The sequence below is a fragment of the Elgaria multicarinata genome, chromosome 9, assembly GCF_023053635.1.
Source record: "Elgaria multicarinata webbii isolate HBS135686 ecotype San Diego chromosome 9, rElgMul1.1.pri, whole genome shotgun sequence".
NCBI lineage: Eukaryota > Metazoa > Chordata > Lepidosauria > Squamata > Anguidae > Elgaria > Elgaria multicarinata.
In genome coordinates, this window is record NC_086179.1 from 77,753,775 (window position 1) to 77,774,979 (window position 21,205).

The window sequence follows — 21,205 nt, forward strand, 5'->3', positions numbered from 1 at the left end:
GTGTGGCACTTAGATGAACAGGTTTGACCCCAGGACAATCCTGGGATAAACCTTAAGTCTAGCTATGGTCCTAGCTTACCAACACAGCTATTGGTACATTTACTCCTTCAGAGAAGGAAAGTAATATGCAAAATTGGCAGCTAATCACCACAATAAACATTGTCATATGGAAAAAGACTCCACCTGTTATATGGAAAGGGCAATGAACATATTCAAACCGAAATTCAAAATCATTCTTCCACAAAGTATTGAATGCTCTGAAAATGCCCTTGTAACTTGAAACCCTCCATGTCAGTATACGAAATCAACAATCCACATGTACAATAATCCATTTTCCATTAGGTTCCGGTAGATTGCTAGTATAAGTCGGCAAATTACTGTGAGCAAACCTACACTGGGTGTAAACAGCATTTTGCATGTTGCTTCCCATAAGCGTAGAATTATACGGTAGGAGCTAATGGCAGGGTTACAGGACTGGCCCTACCATTAGGGAGAATGACACAGCTGCCCAAGGCAGCTGATTCGGTATCATAAAAGGGCAACAAATTGTTTTTTTAATTTGTTATTATTGCATTTTTACTGCAGGGACGGGGGTTGTCTCTGATTTTCTGCATCAGGTGCCACAATAACTTGACCAGCCTTCAGTACTATGGCATATGTGTGTATGCTCTGTGTCAGGCAGAAAAATGTCTTCAGCCAGTCCTCAGTGCCAAGCATTGTAGCCCCATGTTAAATGTCATCCCCATTGCTAACATATCTAATTCAATTTAGGGCACAATCGTATGCATGTTTAGGCAGAAAAAAGTCCTACAGCTCTCAGCATCCCTTAAGCCAGCCATGCTAGCTGGGGGATGCTGGGAATTGTAGGACTTTTTTCTATTTAAACATGCATAAGATTGCACCCTCGGTCCATTAACCCGTGGTCCCTTGGTCTGAAAAAGCAGTGATTGTTATCATCTGAAGTGAATAAACATGTTAGGCTTTTTTGATAGCTTATGACCCTAGTAAAATTATTAGCCATGATGGACATTGATAATGGGACCACAGTTTAAGGTCTCTTCTGAATGGGGCCATCGAGTAGCTTTCACTGAAAAAAGCACCTTAATTGTGCTTTAAAAAGAAGAAGTAAAAAATACCTAATACTTATTTGGGGTTAAATGTTTGACACCTTTTGCCCAGTGAGGACCCAGGAGGAAAAGAGTGATAATGTATTGAAATAATTTTCGAGAGTATCACTGAAAAGATGAAAAACGGATAGTACAAAATCTGTAAATCATACATGGGGAAAAAACCTTCCTTAGATTTTTAGTTATTGTTCATAGTAGCCGAGATTTTGTCTGTTTTTTTGTGGAACATGCACCAAAATTTTCCTCATTAAGAGAACAATCCTATGTCCTCTAGATGCTGGGGTGCTATAGGGTTCCTTCTCTCCCCCCTTCTCCCCCAGCCTGCACAGAAAGCTTATCTTAAAAGGTTGAAACTGCACCCTCATAGGAGAAATAAGAGAGGGGGGAAAGGGGGCATACTGATGTAAGCACGGAGGCAGAACTGATAAGGTCCGAGAAAATAAAGAAAAGTTGCCTTTCTTACAAAGCTGATTTTCACCGTGCAAGGTTAGATCCTGACGTCTCATTTAAACCTACTTTTAAATCAGTAACTTCCTTGTTAGACCCAAGAAGTTGATAAAAGTCCTTTCCTCCCAGCCATGGAACAATAAAAACAGTTCTTCCTTTATGTCTTAATTTGTGGGTCAGATAAAAATGCTAAATGACAATATGTTCATATCAGTTGCTGGATGAACACGCAGGCTGATGTAAGGAGAGGAGAAAGCTGTGAGATCATTGGATCCATTACCCAGTGTTGGTTTTTTTTTTTTTAAAAAAAATACAATCCCCCCACCCTCCCCATATCAGGCATTTGCCTATAGGAAAAGGAAAGCCAAGCTCCTAAATCTTTCACTGGTTATAAATTTCTTGACACATACTTGAGTCAGAGGTGTGTGTGTGTTTAAAAGCAACTGCTTATGAAAGGTAATTGAAAGTGATGTTGAGACACAGCCTGCCGTAGGCTTATTTTATGGGCAGAATTCAATACCTTCCCAGCTTTCCCCACCATGAAAATATCTTTTGTAATGTCAGTTTAGTGATTGCGTGTATGTACATGTGAGCTTTTAAATATTTAAATAAAATACAGGAGCTTTAACTTTCAGTGCTCTTTGTATCTATGCAACTAGATTTGCTTGACTTCTGCTTTTTTTGACATGTGCTCCATTTACTTTTCAAATGTTTTACTGGATTAGTCATTAGTATTTTAACTACTGTATAACCACCCAAACCAGTTTTGTAAAAACACAATTGTTTCTCAGTACTGTAGCAGAAACAATTCTGTAGACTGCTGTGCTTGCTTTGTGAATTATATGGTCAAAGTATAATCCATCATGTGGACTTGTAAATTAGTTTAAGGGTTTTGTTGCTTCTGGGTAGGTGTCTAGGAATCTGAATCACATTGTGCAAGATCTGACCTCTTCTTCTAGCATCCATTGGCATGCACAGAATGTGAAGAATCTTGGCTTTCATTGCAAACTGTGCAAGTTTCTAGCCCTTAGGGTAGCTGGCAGTTTCTGCCTAAGGCATGACAAACCGAGAGATGATTAGGTAGATTTCAGGGACTGTGGGTATGAATTTTTTTTTATCGAAACAGCTCAATTCCCATCACTCTGTGCTGTCCTCCTGTTTTCTTTCTTTTATTGGGACTCCTAGTTATTTATATTTCGAGTTAGAAGAAAGGAAGGGACTGAAAAGAAAATAAATTCTGCACAACATGTATGCTAAGTAAATTGGACAGTGTAATTATGTTTTTGAAAATTTGCAGAATTGATTCCATCTTACTAGGTTTATAGAATAGAGCCACATTCTCTTTCATTCTATACTAGCGCAAAATAACTGTTTCAGCTTTAAAAATTGATCAGGGTTTTGACTGAAACAAACAGCAACAATAGGGCTAGGTCCCAGTAGTTCAAAGGTTTACAGTGTGATTATTGTGTAACCTCTTTCTGCTGAAGTCTAACCCCCAGGCTTAGAATTTCAACTTATACTGTATGTGGGATACGTCTCTGTTGTACACACACCTCTGCTCTGGGCCTTTTGGTAGTTTCCAGTTAGATATTTCCAGTAGGATCGATGACAAAATGACCTTGGAAGGTGTTTCAGTAAAACAGTGACTTGGTCTGTGAGTTCCTATTGATAGCTGAATGCTTATGTAAATAAATACAGTTGTGACTATAAATAATGTCCAAAAGTCAGAGAGTGTTTTTTAAAGGACAAAATCTCGTTGTTTCCACATGTGTGCTGAGAAAGCTACAGTAGGCAATAAGCGCAGAGATTAGAAATAACTGTTACATGTAAAAACAAAGAGTATAACAAATCTATACTGGCAAAAACTATAGCCCACTTCATCAGTTGCATGCATATTATGGACAGTTTCAGGTTTATATTAAGTGAGCTATAGTCCAGGAAAGTTTATGCCAGAATAAATTTGTTAATTTTTAAGTTGTCACAAGCATTTTTGTTTATTTGGCTGCAATACATTTACAGGGCCATCCTTTGGAAATTGTTATTACAGATGTATTCTTACATATATGGTCATTCTTACATTTTGTAATGAATAACTAAGTACATCTTTAAAATCAATTTCAATACACTCGAAGTACATTTTCACAATTTCAGTGTATATTGTGCTTTCTCAAACTTTGTGCTCATTAGAGGTAATTCCTTAATTGTGACTGAATGATCCTTTACTCTCTAGCCCTACTTAGAGTAGACCCATTGAAATGAATGGAATTTAAGGTACACTAACATTGGATGCAATCCATTGCATGCAACCCAAAATGCCCTGTTCCTATATTGGTGTCTCCCCCAGTAGGCTTACCTGGTGGTGGCGGTAATAGTGCTGTGATTTTGTGCCCAGTGGCTGTGAGCTACCCGTCATTTTAATTATCCCCAATGCGCCTTATGTAGTGTTGCTCCAGGACACTGTGGGAAATTAAAAGGAGAGCAACTCTCAGTCCCAGCCACCCATTTCAGGCAGTCTCAGGGCCAACATCACAGGTGGGCCCTGCTGGAGGACTGGACTCCCAGCAGATGACTGGATGCCAAGTGCTGGCACCAACCCTATTTCCTCCCAAAGTACACTTGTGATTTGATCTTTTCAGTGCGTTTTCTGTAGATGACATTATTAAATACCTACATAATGCAGTGTGACTTGCTACAAGGAGCTATACATTAAGCTAGGCAAGGTGACTGTTAAAATCTAGCAGCAGGTGTGGTACCCTTAATTATGTTTTCAGCAGCACCACTTTCCAACTCAGATCATTGCTCTTGTTTTATTCTCTTAAATCTCGTACATAAACATACAATAATATTTGGCTTTTAACAATGTTTTCTTTAAAGCTTTAATTTGTTGGTATTACACCTGTGTAAAAAAAGCAAATGCTGTTACCTGTGAATAACTTGATAAGAGCAAACTGTAAAAAACGCACACTCAGATTAAGTGCACTTGTTTTCCCAATTCTGCAGAGAATTGGGCAGGATCTACACTACTGCTTTAAAGCACTTTAAAGGGCTTTATAACAGTTTTGACAACTGTTGGGGCCCAGGACACACTTCATATAAGTTGTCAAAACTGTTATAAAGCCCATTAAAGCGCTTTAAAGCAGTAGTGTAGATAGTATCAATCAGATTGCACCTATGTATAACATATTTTTCTAGTATATTCATGAAAACACAAAAATTCTTGTAGTTTTAAATGGGGTATGTCTGCTGTGTACTTGTGGTGGTTGGTGGTTGCTTCATGGAGCATAAAAGAAAGCTGTAGATCTGAAACCCCCTCTAATTTATTTTACTGAAGCTTTCCCCCCCTTTTAATATAACAAGGCTTGTAAATAGCCACTCTCATTGCATACAACAGGAAAGAATTTTCTCCAGTGCACAGATATAGAAGCTTTTTTTTCCTTTTAGGCTATATTTGCCATGAATGATTGACATGGATGCTTACTACAGGGGTAAGCAATCTATTGGGGCTGCAGACACTTTGGCAATTTCAGAAATTGCCCTGGGCACCATTACAAAATGGCTGCCACAGTGGGCATCACAAAGGGCAAGTAACCTGCCCAAAAGATTGTGTACAAAGCAGAAGTGGGGACGAAGTCCCAATACACTAAATAATTCTTTTGAATCCACAGTTTTCAGCACCAACAGAAACCTATTTCACAACATTCCGAGCTACCTGTGAGAAAATGTGTTAATTAAAAACAAGTGGAAGGACACCTTGGTGGGCACTAAGAATGGCGAACAAGGGCCAATTAGCACTTGCAGGCACAACGATCTAGTGCAAATGTGTGTAGGCTGGTGACATTTGTAGAACTTATTACATCACTGTATTCCATTATACTGATAACTATCTGCAGTTTCTCAGCCCCAGAGAAATCACTGTACTATGATGATGGGTAAGGGGGAAATTTAATTTTGGAATAAGCAAATGGCTACAATACTTCTTGATCTTCATTGTGGTTACAATGCTTGTAAATAGTAAAGTCATATTGTCCTGTAGAAGTTGATGAATGGACCTTTTGGATTTGAAGGAGAATCATTATCTGTGTTTGTAAATACCTTACATAATCCAGTCTCCAACCATGCTAATACTACCAGACTTTGCAGATCCACAGACCTTCACAATGGCTGAATCTTAATTTGGTAAACAAGTGCATAGGGTAGAGTTTGTGAATCACAAATGGAGGAATTGGTGGATTCTCCTGGTAAATAATATATTTGGTGAGGGGTTTTTCACTTTTGCCAACAAATGTGAAAAGTAAAGAATGGTGGCTGAGATTTTATGCCAGGGAATGTTATAATGAATAAATGACGTTTTTACATTCAAGAAACAAGTAACTGTTGCTTTGAAACCCCATCCCAACCCCATTTCAGTGTCTTTTTCTAAGATGTGAAATGGACTTACAGACTCTTTCTGCTGAAATCAATAGCCTCTATATGTTGGCAACAATGAGTGATATGTTTTCTTACAAGGTAATATATCATGCCTATTGTCACATTCTTTGGCCTGTCATACAGAAAGAAAGCTGTGCCACAATTCTGCTGCCTGTTATGTACATTGTGGATGTCACAAGAAAAGGTTTTGCAATCAGATCACTTAACTGATCATTATTTCAATAGCCCCTGTAAAGTATGTACTGCCAGTTTAACTTTTGCAATGTTCTGGTATGTACATATATGAATACATAATGGACTTCCATGTTGTTTGATAGCTCTGGTTTTATTTATGTTTTTTGGGTTCTTTTATTGCTGTTATTTTTTAATAGATCTGCTTTTATCTCTTCTGCCTGTTTTTATTGCTGCTTATACTGTAGTTTCATTTGATGGGCTGTTTTACCTTATGTTGTCAGTCGCCTTGGAAGCTTTTGTGCTGAAAGGTGGGGAATTACTTTTTAAATAAATAAATATGGTAAGATCACAAATTTTGGTGTCATGAAAAGTACGAATTGTAAATGGGGAGGACTTGAGGGAGTGCCTCTCCCTATATGTGCCTGCCCGAGATTTGAGATCCATTGGAGGAGCCCTCCTCTGCGTCCCACCAACACGAGACGTATTTATTTATTATTTATTTAAAACATTTGTATCCCGCCCTATATCATAAATATGCCCTTGGAGGAATGACGTGTACTTTTTCATCAGAAGGACGGAATGATCTTTCACCTTTCTTCTTTCAACTTTGCATTACCTTGCACCAGTACCACCAGAATAAAGAGACAAGACACGGGTTTGCTGGTGTTAAAAGAGCATCAGCTTTATTAAACTCATTTCAGTTAAGGGATCTGCAACAGCACCCCCCTCCACTGCAGGTTTATCGGAGGAAAGTGATAGGCTGGGATCAGACTTCAGGTAGCCCACCATGGGTCACATCCTAGAGCATCCCATGATGGGTTAGTGTGTTGTGTGGGGTGTGAAAGTTCCCTCCCCCCAGGATTGATACCTACATTCTGCAGTGGGAATAAAGGGCCCCAGGGTGGCTTACCATGTCGTCTGTGGGGTATTCTGTAGTTAAATCCACACTTCGTTGATAAATGTGTCTGACCATAGAGATGGCTGCTAGAGCATCCAAAACATCTGGTGATGCTCTAGCGGCAAGTAATCTGTATGGTTGCCATCGCATAGCGATAGCTAGAGCAGCTGACGTGACACAATTCCCTCCATGGCAGCCACTGGGATGCAAGGCCAGGAGGACAGGAACTTCACCATGGAGCGAGGAGAGGGAAGTAAACCATGCGGCAGCACATCATTGTTATCTTACCCCTCCTCACTCCATAGTTCCCCTACCCACCCTCATCTTTATAGGACTTTTAGTATGAATTAGGGTGACCATAAGAAAAGGAGGACAGGGCTCCTGTATCTTTAACAGTTGCATAGAAAAGGGAATTTCAACAGGTGTCATTTGTATATATGGAGAACCTGGTGAAATTCCCTCTTCATCACAACAGTTAAAGCTGCAGGAGCTATAGTAGAGTGACCAGATTTAAAAGAAGGCAAGGCACCTGCAGCTTTAACTGTTGTTATGAGGAAATTTCACCAGGTTCTCCATATATGCAATTCCCTTTTCTATACAACTGTTAAAGATACAGGAGCCCTGTCCTCCTTTACATATGGTCACCCTATATGAATCCACTATAGTGGATCAAGGAGAAAAATCTGCCAGGGTGGGTTAGCAGATCCCAGCTGTAAACTAGCAGAATGCACTGAACCAAATCATTGCTCTGTTTTGTTTTGTTTAAAACATGTGCTGTTTGCCCCAGTTCTTCACTAGATGTCACCTATTTGTTCTTGGATTTTTTGGTAACTGTAGGGTTTTCTCCGTTTCCTGATTTTCCTTCCAAAACATACATCTGTTCCTCTGCCCTGCTTTGAAAAGCTAGCAGCTAAACACATAGGGATTAGCATGAGAGCTTTGCAGAAGCAGACTTTTTAATTAAAGTTACTGGATGGGGCTTGCTCAAGTACCTCTGATTACTCATGCAAAGACTTTAAGAAGAGAAATTAGAGTAATAGAGTATTAAGAGGTGATCTTTCTACTCTTTAATATCTCATGCAATTCAGGCTTGTAAACATTAATGGGATGCATTCTGATCTCAGCTGTACAAGTGTAAATTCATATGTCTGTTGAACTCAAGAGCTTACTCTGGATTTAAATGGGAGTAATTGAGACTTGCTTCTCCCTCCTGCCCTCTAATATCTGGAATAAGAGAAATGCTTTCAGTTATGCCATGTTTTCTTTAATGAATCTCTTCTTGATTTAATAGACAGAACTTGTCGTAATGCTTCAGAGATAATCTATTTGATTGTTTAGTATTTGCTACTTATCAGTGTGGTGTGTTTGTAGCAAACACTACAAAAGTTTGTAGTCCACTCCAGGCTGCTGCAGTTTTCAAGAGGGGAACAATTACTTTTGTCAATCAGTATTGACACCAACGCGTCCCTTTTGACTCTCTCTCTTTGGGCCTTGCTTTTCTAGGCCACAGAGGTAGCTTTCGTTCTTTTGCTCTGTGTAGGGAGAAAATGCATTGCTAATAAACCTTTTTTGCCCTTGAATGTGCAAACAGTGCAGCTGTAAAGATGTTCACACAGAAGCTAATATCTGGGACAGGGTTCGACACTATTTCTATATGTATCTATTAAAACTTCTAGCCTAGTCCAGTTCCAAACATTTCCATTAAGTTAAACCATTACTATAAAATGTCAAAATTAAAATAGGGGAGGGCAATCTTTTAGGCCTCAAGGGCCACATGTAGTGGTGGGTTGAGGGTTGCACAAGCATGCACACATGAATGCACTTTTTCCTGCACCCAGCCACATCACTACACTCAGAGATGGAAAGTTTAATCCTCCTCTCCGTGCTTGCTGAGATATGGGGATGGGATCACCGAGGCAGGGGGTGGGGGTAGAGTTTAAAAGCCTTTCCCACCCTGCCACCTCACAATCCTAGTCCAGATTGCTGTTTGCTCTTAGCAGCAGGGAGGCAGGGATCTCTGCACTGGTATTCCTAGGAGGGTGGTGAAGTCAAAGCCTCTCCTCTCCCAGTAACCCTGATGCAGGTTGCTGCTTCGCCATTGCTATTAGCAGCAGGGAAATAGGGGTCTCTGTATTGTGATTTTCGGGAGGGGCATAGTTAAAGCTTCCACCATCCCAAACTATTTATTTATTTATTTGGTGGTTGTTGTTGTTGTTATTATTATTTTACATTGCTATACCACTCAAAAGCCAAAGCTCTCTGGGTGGTTAACAAAATTAAAACCCTAAAATACAACATGATTAAAATAATAATAGCAGTGCCAGAACAGTGATCTTTTCCCCACCACCCAGCTGATGACTGATCACTGGACTGTAAGAAAGTTGGTGGGACTCCCCAGGACTCCAATGGGCTGCATGGAGAGTGGCTGCATGTTGTCCACCTGTGAATTAAAATGAGATAAATCTAGTATCTAGTTGATGTGGAGCTGGCTTATATTTGAACATGAGATGTTTAACTATGTTCCCCTGAATGTGAACACCAAATTCATTCTGATATCTCAGTCTGCAGGGTGTATATTGCATTGCGCAGCACTTACATATTTGCCATTCCCCTTGAAAACGGGTGTGGAAGTACAACTGGAGTTCATACTTGAATTGCACCTATTGTCCTGAATGTGCACAGCAATTTCCATTCTGCTGTGTCAATATTCAAGAAATATATTTTGTGTTGAACATCTTTCCTCTTCCCTTGGACACTCCCAGTTTAGACTTGCCAAGAGTGTGGTCAAGTTGGGATTTGTACTTGAAATGCAGTGTTTTCTCTGGAGTAATATGTATACCAAGTTTGGATCCAGTATTTCAGGCCTGATTCAGACAACATGCTAAACCATGCTGCTTAACCACAAAATGGTTAACGGAATGCATTGACCTTAATGCGTCCTTTAACTATTTTGTGGTTAAGCAGCATGGTTTAGCGTGTTGTCCGAACCAGGCGTCAGTCTTCAAGGGAGATACGGCTTTGCACTGTGCATTGCATTTACCTCTCCCCTTTAAAAACAGAAGACTGTGTGGTGGGGGTGGGGGTATTGAGCATGCATTCAAACTTGAAACATACAGTTGTGCCCTGAGAGCATGTACCAGATTTAATCAGATATCCCAAGTGTCCAGTGGATACATTGAATCAGCCAAACGTTAATCCGAAAGACTCACTTTGCTTAGCCAAATACAATGAGTGAAACTTTTAAACATCTACCTGAAGATATTAGGTGGGAACATTGTGTGGTTTGAAGTGAAATGCCGCCAGCATGCTGATGACACTCAGCTCTAGTTCTCTACGTCAGTTCTATGTCCGGTGAGGCTGTGCAAGTGCTGGACTTGTGCTTGGAGTCAGCAATGGGCACTGGATCAAGCACTGTCTCTTGATGCTCAGGTGCCTTTAAATGTTTTGGCTAGTGCACCAGCTATGACTGTTTCTGGGCAGGCATAGTCTGGTCATGATGACCCATGCTCTTTTAAACTTCTGATTGGATGACTGTAATTGATTGTACATGGGGCTGCTCTTGAAGACATCTTGGAAGCCTCAAACAGAGCAAAATATAACTACCAAAATTTTAATAAAATTACCACTTTAAAAAAAAGGTGGTGAGAAAATGAGGAAATAGGTTATTGCATTCTGCTTTGCTAGTCCATGCACCTTTTCAGCACTGAGAAATCTGAGTTTCTACAGATTAAGATTACATCCAGAAGGAAACAAAAGGATCCAGCAGATGTTTGCAGGAAACGGGAAAGCAGAGGGGTCATTTTTGTAACTGTGTATGGAGTGGATAGCTTTACAGGAGTTCAAGTTATTCTTACTTGTTTTGTGAGAATCCCATGCCTTTGAGGGATTTGGATTTCAAAGTGAAACTCAACAGGCTTTGCCTCAAAGCACAAAATAGGCAATCGTTCTGGAGAGAGAAGGCAAAGTTGGATCTTCAGATCACTCATCAGAACATATGAGTTTGTATTACTGAAGGAATATTGGCCTACTTTGGGGGTTTGAAGCTTTGGAAGGAAATAAATCTACTGGATCTGCAGACTTGGTTAATCATAGAATAAAATGAAATTAAGAGTTCTGTTCTGTTCTTGCTAACCTCAATGATGAGAATAATCCCTTCTTGCACAAATAGACCTATTCATGATATTTCCTGCCTCATTATTCAGCATTCAGTCAAGGCGAACTAATCTGCTTCTGTCTACTAAATAGCAATTCTAGCTTTTTTTTGTTTTGGTTTTTGTGTGTGTTTCGAATAAGTGAGCAAAGCATAGAGTAGTTGAAGAGATACTATTTGTGGTTATAGATACTCTGCTGTAAGTTTTGAAGGCAGGGCTCAAGACACTTCTACACAGGATTTTTCTTCTTGGAATTGGATGTGTATCAGACAGAGATGCGAAGGCCTGGGAAAAACCAGAGAAATTCAGAAAATGGTTTTGTTTTTTTCTGAGGACTTTTTTTGTTTTGTTTTTCAAAAAAATTGAACAGATTTGGTTTATGAAATATTTTTTTTCTGAATTTAAGACAATTTATATGTTGACAATTTATATATATCTTGTTACCCCCTCCAAAGTGTTTTCAGAATCCCAGTTACCTGTTTCCATCTACTTCCCACAAAGATCCCCAAACCCATTTAGTAATCTTCAGAGCAAGAAGATTCAGTTCAAATGGCATTATTATGTTCTTCCTTATTTGGATTAGCTCTAAGTTACTTGTTTATGATTACATCGTGAACATTTTTTATTACTTATTATATTTTATACCCCCCAATAGCTGAAGCTCTCTGGGCGGTTCACAAAGATTAAAATCATGAAGAGCATAAAAACAACCAACAATCTAAAAATACAACATAAGAGCTGTTTCAAACATTTCCTATTAAAATAACAGCTCACAATGCATAGTTGACAAAGTACACAGTAACGTATCTCTGCATAGCTAACTGAAGCTAGAAATACTCTTAGTCCTTTATATGCAGGCAGTGTCCTCTATTCCTTCAATGCCTAACAGAAATAACCACATACGTAGATTATAGCGCACCCAAACAGGGAACAGATCTTATATATCAGAGTGGGATCTGAAGACACATGGTGCAGCAACCCTGCTGAAGCTTTAGGTTTTGTCACTGCTGGGATGGGAGACTGCCTACAAACCCTCTCTTACCTCCTTGAGTGCCTGGGAAGAAAGATAGGGTTTCAAATTGTTGTTACATTTTTTTATACTGCCATTTTTCTTATTGCAAGGAACTGTTTACATATGGTCCTCCTCTCCATTTCATCCTCTCAACAACCCTGTGAAGTAGGTTAGACTGAGAGTCAGTGACTAGCCCAAAGTCACCCAGTGCATTTCATGGCTGAGTGGGGACTAGAACCCAGGTCTCCCATGTCACTCTAACACTCTACACAACACTGGGTTTCTATGCTGGAGCAGAAAACAAGTACACACATTATGACAAAGGTCCTTAACACATTCAAGGGAAAGATAGAAAAGCATTGATCTGGTTCGCAATTCAGTTATTTCTTGCATCATTAAGTACAGAACTTACATGTGTAAACGAGCCATAGATGGAACTTCCATATTGTCCAATGTCAACTCAAAAGCTTTTCACATTCCCTAATCAAGGGCTGAATAAGCAGCTGATAAGAAACCTGGTGGATTTGCTAGCCGTATTTGCATTCTTGACAATTGCTTGATATTGGTACTTATAAAAATCAGCTCTGAGGAGAGAAGCGATGTGAGGAGCCATATCCTGAAGAAACTCTGATTTGCCACCTTGAGTGGTAATCTCAAACCTCTCTGTTCTTCAAACCACGTGCTCAGTAGGTGGCTCCGGGGCAGTGGACTTCGGGCATCTCTGAAGTAATTGCAGATCAAAGGTCAGTTGATGGAACAGAGACAAGGGCTCTGACAATGAGAAGAGGTTTTAAAGCCTGCACCTTGTTTAACACTCCAGTGAGAAAACCCATTTGACTGAGTGAGGCGGCTGCTTTGTGACAGGCCAGCAGGAGGGAAAGGCTGTAAACCAAGACTGACAGTGGCTAAAGGGGGCAATGCGAAGGAGCTGTTGTCAGGCCAGGCAGCAGCTGCAGCAGCCCAGAGGGCCTTGGAATGCAGCTCCTTACCAGCCACTTGTATATGAACATAAGAAAAGGAATTGGGGGAAGGTGAGGGGGGGCAGGAAGGGAAGAAAACAGTTGAGATAGGTTCCCATCGATAGAACGCTTCTATCCTTATCAGCACATACTTTAGGGGTAGCTGGGGTTGCAAAGAATGCAGTGGTGCATTGATAAACAGAGTTGTTGTGACCCAGGGTCATTTTTTACTAGACCGGTAGTCATTATGCATTCTTTTGTTATTGTTATTGTGTGTGAATTTGTTGGCAGCAAGAGAAAGTGAGCAAGAATTCACTTACACATGTGTCAGCATCAAACTTTTACTTTTACCCAGAGTCTAGATCAAGACCTATCTATCCCATAATTAATTTTAGGGCTACGGTTATGAAGTAAATAATGTTGACTTAGACCATCTGGTTTTCCAAACTGTGTTATTTGGTGGTGATGGTGGTAGTAGTGAAAGTGGGTTTTGTGTAGGAAAAAAGGAAGCTACCTTATACTGATTCAGACCATGAGTCCATCTAGCCCAGTATTGTCAACACTGACTGGCAGCAGTTCTCCAGGGTTTTGGACAGGAGTTTTTCATGCCCTACCTGGAGAAGCCAAAGATTGAACCTGCAGCCTTCTGCATGCAAAGGAGGTACTCTACCACTGAGCTATGGCCCTTGCTCATTATATGTTATTGTACAAAGTTATATTACAAAGCCCTTGCTCATTACATGTTATTGTATGTAATTAACGACCCTTACTGTGTTAATATTGGCAGAGGGAGGGTCTTACTGCTTATAAGCAGGAGAATGTCTTCAAAAGTTGGTATTTATATTAGCCTGTGCTAATATAAAACATACTGTAGAAAAAAACTGTTTCTGGGGGGTGCGGAAACTACCTAAAGTAGTAATTTTCAAACTGTTCTGGCAAATCCTTATCATTAATAAGAAGATAAGTAATGGGAGTTGGATACAAAACTTGCATGACTTCCATTGGACTTCCACTTGTGTGATAGGACTTTCTCCTCTGGGGCATGCCCCAGATGTGCTACAGTGGAAGAGGCCATAGGTCAGCAGTAGAGCACCTACTTTGCATGCAGAAAGTTGCATGTTCAATCCCTGGCTTCTCCAGATAAGGCAGGAAAACTCCTGCCTGAAATCTTCAAGAGCTGCTGCCAGTCAGTGTTGACAATACTATGCTTTTCATCTCTCGTGAGCTCCAATTCCCCATCTCCCTTCCTGGTTTCTGCAAGCCACAGCTTGCCATTCTTTCCGAACCAGGCAAATGATGGTTTGTATAACCCATTGCAAACCAATTTTCCCAGTTTGGATGTAATGCCAAACTATAGTTTGTGCAAGGGAAGAGAAGAAACTGAAACATGTAAAGGAGTGAGGGCTGGGAAGAAAGAGTGCATAAGGCATAATATCTAGAAAGAACTTGAAGGTAAGCTGCTCTTCTGGCTTCTCTCCATAACCAAACAGATTAACCTCGGTAACCTAGAAAATGAGGGGCTAGGGTGTAATAGAAAAGAAATAATTGTAGCATGACGCACATGTTTAGTAATTTGGGAATTAATCCAACCAGTCAGGATTTTTTTTTAAAAAAATGCTTTAGTTACCAGAGTCCAGTGTTAAAACACAGCTTCTAATTTCAGCAGCCAGACTTATAAGATACCAGCTATATGAACAGTTGAAGGAGTGAGGGAATTGACATTCTTTGGAACCCACAGGCAATTTTGTAAGCATGATGATTTTCAGTCCTGAATCTAACTAGTCCTCTTGGCTGATTGTGTTGTCTGCAAACACTTTCTATGTCAATGATGCAATGATGCAAAAATAAAATAGTTGGTGTCCCATTTAGGGAGATGGAAAAGGACAGTGATTTTAGTTAGTATTTCCTGTCTGTAGCAAAGGAATTGACTCTTGCCCTTTCTTTTCAGCATAGGAAATATAGTTACTTTTCCAAATTGTCTTTCTTAACTGAGGTAATCTGCTTAATTTAGTCACACTATTCCGTTTTCCACAAAAGTGATACCTTGTAAGGAAATCCAGAACATTGACCTCCCTTTTATGAGGGCTATGGCCATAATCACCAAAGATAAAGATGACTCATCTTTTTGAAAGATGTCAATGAAATATTTGATAATATTTTCCAATTGTATTCTTGGGTTGGTTGGTAGGTTTTGCTTTTCAAGAAAGTTAATTTCCCCCTTACCTGGGGACTCAGAAATATGTTTTTGAAGCTTCAGTAATATCCTCTTCATGCCCCATTGAAATTCATAGAAGCTATATTTCCATGTAGTTCTTGTTAATTTCAGTGGAGTTTAAGAACTTTTCAGTGGGGTTCATAACATTCCTGTATTCAGTACACTGGTTCCTTTGAATGTATATCTACAGGAGCATGAAGTATGTTTAAATTCATGTACTTCCTTTGAATTGGTTTGTGCATCTGATTGCCCTGAGATTACAGCCATTTCATATCCATAGGCATGCTCAAGGGGTGTGCCAGGTGTGCCCAGGCACACCCTAATGTCTCAAGCAACAAGTGCCAAATTGAGGAGGGCATTGAATAGGGATCCATAGGGAGATCCAGTCACAGTGGGAACTGTCCTCCTGCTGCCCTCTGGCTGCTCCACCACCGTGCTGAAAAACCACTGCCTCCAAGAGAACATCATTGTTCCCAGCAGCAGGAACAAAAAGGAATTGCTCTGCTGGGAGCCATGTTTCAAAGTGGCCAGGAGGAGGGCCCCAAAATGCTAATATTGCCTCATAAGACCTTCTTCCAGCCAGTGTCACCACAAAACCTCACCAATGCTGGGGCTTGAGGAGCGTCTCCTCATCACCCCCCTCACCTGCAACGGCCCTCCCATGCTCAGGAAAGCTGAACATGGAGTAGGGCATCAGTATCTACAGTGTTTTAAATGAATAAAAACAATGTCCTTTATGACTGAGTATTCAATGAAAGTTCGCCTTTAAGAAATAAATAAATAAAATTTCCTGGGTACACACCCTAATGAAATGTGCTGCGCATGCCTATGTTCATATCTCAGTGGTATCAACATTTTATGATTTAACAGTGCAAGCCTAGGCAGGTCTACTCAGAAGTAAGTCCTACTGCGTTCAATGGGACTTGCTGTCAGATAAATAGGATTGCATGAAAAGATTGTTTATTAGTATAAATATTATTTTCTCCTTTAGATTCAATTTACAATTATTAATTTCCCCCAGTTTAAATGGATTTATTAAAACTTCCCATACAATCTTTAATCATAAGCATTTATGTCACTGTTCAATGTTAGGAATACTGTGTCATAGCATCACCGCGATGCCTTTACAACATCATTGCTTGAAGAGGGGGCATTGATGCCTCTGCCCCCCCCCGCCTTGTAAACAAGATTGCTGCTGCAACAAGTGTTAGGCTTGGGTTATATTATTAACTCATTGCATTTTCATTCTAGCTGAGGTACTCAGAACAGGGCAACTTGTTCTTTCATAAGCAATAAGTATGGGTGCCTTCCTATTTTTAATTAACATTTTCTTTCTGGTGCATGGGTTTCTCACATGTTGTGGCCTGTAGCAATTAGTCAAAGGCCAACCATACATATGGTTGTACTTGTTGCACTACCCATTTTAAATAAAATCCTTCCCAGTCTGTTTTTTTTTCATTTTGCAATTTCTTTTTGAGATTAAAAAAAAAAGCCACAATCTTTGTTGTAGGATTAAACGAAGTTCTCTTAAATGGATTTATATCTTGCGTTTCAATGCAACATCGTTGTTTGCATTCATGCCCAATTCCTTTTTGTGCTCTCTTCTGGATAACAAAGCTGTATGGTGCCTGACGCTGTGCCTTTTCTGGTGATTTATTAACTGTGTCAGAATAGATGCCGGGACTGCTGGGAAAGCTGTCTTGTATATTCTGACAGTTGATATTGATTATGACAGTTTCTGGACTCCAGTGGTTTCTCACACAGTAGATTGTACTTTGGTGTTCTCAGTATACATACAATGTGGTGACCATAATTGTGCGTTCTGTAAGGGAAAAAAAGCTCTTTGTTAAGTGCCTTTCCTTGGTTGTAGTTATGTGAGAGGAGCTGTAACAATACATTATACCACAAATAGCAAAATCATATAAGCCACATGTTGCATAGGAAGTGGGACACTAAGGACCTACTTGAGCCTTGTATCTAAATGTCAGTTATTGCAAAGTAAGCACGAATAGTTATTTTAAGCTTTTGCTCTTCTATGTGTCTGTTCAATCTGTATTGAGTTGATTGACTGTAATCAGGGGTATCCTGCATTTCCATTTTGTGTACTTTACAGCCTCTGCTCATAAACATAATCCACATTTATTAATAACAGGAGTTTTGCCATTTACTTAATCACGTGTGGTCTGTGCCTTTTAAATGCAATCTCCTGTTGGTTGTTTTATTATGGTTTTAATTTTTGTGAACCACCCAGAGAGCTTCGACTATTGGGCGGTATAAAAATGTAATAAATAAATAAATAAATAAAATTTCACATCCCAAATCAACAGGGAAATCCCATTGATCCCTAATGATTTCTTCAAGGTGCTGTTGTGGTATTCTGCTATTGCAAAAGTCTGACATATTTATTTATTTATTTTAAAAATAAAAAAAAATTCAGTGACCAAAAAGTGGTACTGATGAGAGTGGGGAGGGGTCAGGATGGGCAAGTAAGACGGATTCTGCCATGCAGGACCCTGGGATACTGAGTGGAGTACCAGGATGGAAGGAGGGGGGAGACAAGACACGGCAAGCTTGATCGTCTGTTGGGCGCACAAATCACGCAATGTGGGTTATCCATGGAACAACCCACAGTGCATAGCTTGTCACCCAAGATGGGCTAGCATTTCATGCAAATGTGCCCACAGTTTTTCTCTCCTTTAAAGAAAGTCCCCATCAATCAGTTTTTGAACTGGAGTTACAGCAGAGCAATTTTTTACTTGTTAAAACTTCCTACAGTTCAAGCAGATAATTAACTTAAATATTGTGTGCTCTAGCTTTGCCACAGTGGTATGGGCATTAGTAACCTCAAGACTGGATTACTGCAATATGTTCTATGTGGGGCAGCCCTTAAGACTGCTCCAGAAGATGGAGCTAGTGCAGAATGCAGCAGCTCGGCTGTTGTTAGGAGCTGCCTCTTTTCAGCATATAACTCTTTTGCTGAGGAAACTGCACTGGCTGCCTATTGGCTACCGGGCCAGGTTTAAGGTCTTGGTACTTGTGTGCAAAACCCTAAACAACTTGGGACCAGGATACCTGAGACAGCACCTTCTCCCTTACCAACCTGCCCGGTCACTGAGGTCTTCGGAGGGCATGCTCCTGGTGGTTCCATGTGAACCTATGGCCGGATTGGAATCCACCAAGAAAAGAGCCTTTAGTGTAGTGGCCCCTTCTCTGTGGAACTCTCTGCCCCTGGATGTCAGGCAGGTGCCAACACTAGGCTGTTTCCGGCACCTCCTGAAAACAACTCTGTTTCAAGAAGCCTTCCTCAACTAACTAGCCCCTGTTTTTCTGGTTCCTTTGTTTTTAAATTGAACAATTTTAATTTGCTTTTTTCCTCTTATACTGTTTATACCTATGTTCACTGCTCTGGAATCTGTGTTAGGTAATGGAGTGGTATATAAATATTGATGATGATGATGATGATGATGATGATGATGATAATAATAATAATAATAGAAAAATGTTTGGTGGGGGCGTATAGGACACTTCTTGCACTTGAAAGCTCTTCAGGAGAAGGACTTGACTTGTATATACTTTTCTCTAAAAAAAAGAAGTCGCTAACCTCCTTTGGCATTTAGATAACATAATGCCAACTGTAATGAGACCTTTACTTTCTAAATAAAATTGTGGGTGGGGCTGTCAGTGTTCAGTCTAGTTGAGTGCAAGAGAGAAGGCAACTCAATAAAGGCACTAACTCTTAGATGTCCTTGTTCAGCGCAGTGTACAGCAGCTACTGAATACTTTTAAGTATTCCAGCTATGCATCTGCTTGCTAATCAGGTTTCAGAATGATTGATGTTAAATGATGCAAAAGACACTACTGCATAATGGACAAACCAGTTCTAGGAACTTCTAAGCAAGTTAATCGCTATTAACTGATAATTTATGCTGGTATTTTTATGTATTTATTCAGATCTGCAGCCCTCCCTATTTGAAGGGATTCCACTTCAAAAGTTTTTAAATGTTAGCTGGAAAACTATTTTATTATAGGAATACATCCACTTTATACATCCATAAACTGCAAAGGGAAATAGATGTATTTTTTATCTAGACTACTAGATAATTTTTCATTTGATTTCTGAGGTCTTATATTTTTATATGAACAATATGCAGTAGACACATTGTGGTGGATCAAGCAGTTGACTAATCTGTGGAAACTTTAATCAACATCTTTATAGTAGTAGACTCCATTTAATACATTTTGCATACTCAAAATATAGAGGCTTTAGACTAATGAGCAATGAGTTTGCTGTGATCAAAAGAATGCTTATTTATTAGGCTAACTTATAATCCATCTTTCCACTATGAAATATCACTCAAGGCAGCTAACAACATGAAAATAATTTAAATTAAATTAAATCAGTCTGTGATTTATCTAAAGGGTCTATAAAACACAAATATATGCTAAATTTAATCCCGGTCTATATGGGCCACTGGAAATGATTATGGATATTTATTTATTTATTAGAAAAGCCACATCACTGTTGAACTGCTAGATAATGACAAACTATGGTTTAATTAACCATGGTTGTTGGCTCATGGGTTGTTATATATGAACTCAGAACTATGTGTTAAGTACGGTTTGTTAACCATGAACCCATCCCATGGTTTGTTGTTGGTTTATAAACTGTGGTTTGTTTAAACCATGGGTTGTCACTATGTGTGAACCCAGAATCATGGGTTGTTCAAGGATTATTTTGCTAAACTATAGAGGCAGTGGGCAAGAGTGTTTTTTTTTAAAAAAAACCTGCCTCTTTACATGCCAGTACTGCAGTGCTGCAAAGGCATTTGGGATACAAGGAGGGAGTGGGCAAAGGGTTAGCATTACATGCAAACCAAGCCAACAAGATTGATCTCCAAAATCCAGATGACATTTTAAATCGATAATTTCATTTATTTGCTGAGCTTTGAGATTCTCGAGTACATGCAGACTTTTTAGATCTGGATTTCTAGCATTCTGGGGTTGGAACTGGTAATGTTTAATGTAATTCCGTTTAGTCTGTGGAATGGAAGCTAGGTTGTATTTTTGCATATAACTTATCTTAAGCTCCTGGAATCCCTCCTGGCTGAGTATAGTTTTAGTTCCTTGAGTTTGAGCCTCCTGCTAGAGCAGATAATTTAGACGTTGTACAGTAGAAAGCAACAGCTCCATGCCCTGTGTTGTAAGCTGCCAGCTACTCATCTGAAATATTTGTAGTTCCTATCTAGAGAACTTCCTTAATCCTACCCATCTCAGAGCTGTCATCAGGGATGCTAGCAGGTATTCCAGCTATGGGACTGGTACATTTTCTGAAGAATCAGCCCTCCACCAGTCATTTTCTTAGGGAAAATTTAGAATTGCTCAGTAGGATGTGGTATTTATACAGCAAGCCCATTCTTGTGTGTGAGCAGTTGGTTGCTCAGAGTCACATTTCGTGACATTTGGAATCCCACACAAAGTAGTGAGAAAATCAACAGAACTGGGGAATTTTTGAGAAATAATGCAGAAGAGAAGAAAATATTTTAAGCATGTGCAGACTTCTGATCAAGCTTATTTGTTCCAGCCAATATGTACCACAGTTAAAATGTAATACTTAAGCTTCAATGTAACCGTATCCAAGAACACTTCTTTAAGTATGTGGCAGAAGTGGCTGCTTACGCATTACCAAAAAAATAAAAATTGCACCACACAAAAAGAGGGCACAAATACGTACATGCTAATTTATAGTTATAGGTGCAACTTTAGAAATAATGTATACAAATAAATTTCAGAGAAG

The 21,205-nt window shown here is 39.7% G+C and overlaps 1 protein-coding gene across 2 annotated transcripts in view; it reads left to right on the forward strand.

Moving 5' to 3' along the window:
* CELSR1 (cadherin EGF LAG seven-pass G-type receptor 1) overlaps positions 1-21,205 on the forward strand; it is a 182,415-nt gene that overhangs the window by 54,471 nt on the left and 106,739 nt on the right. The gene's annotated exons all lie outside the window — the stretch shown is intronic.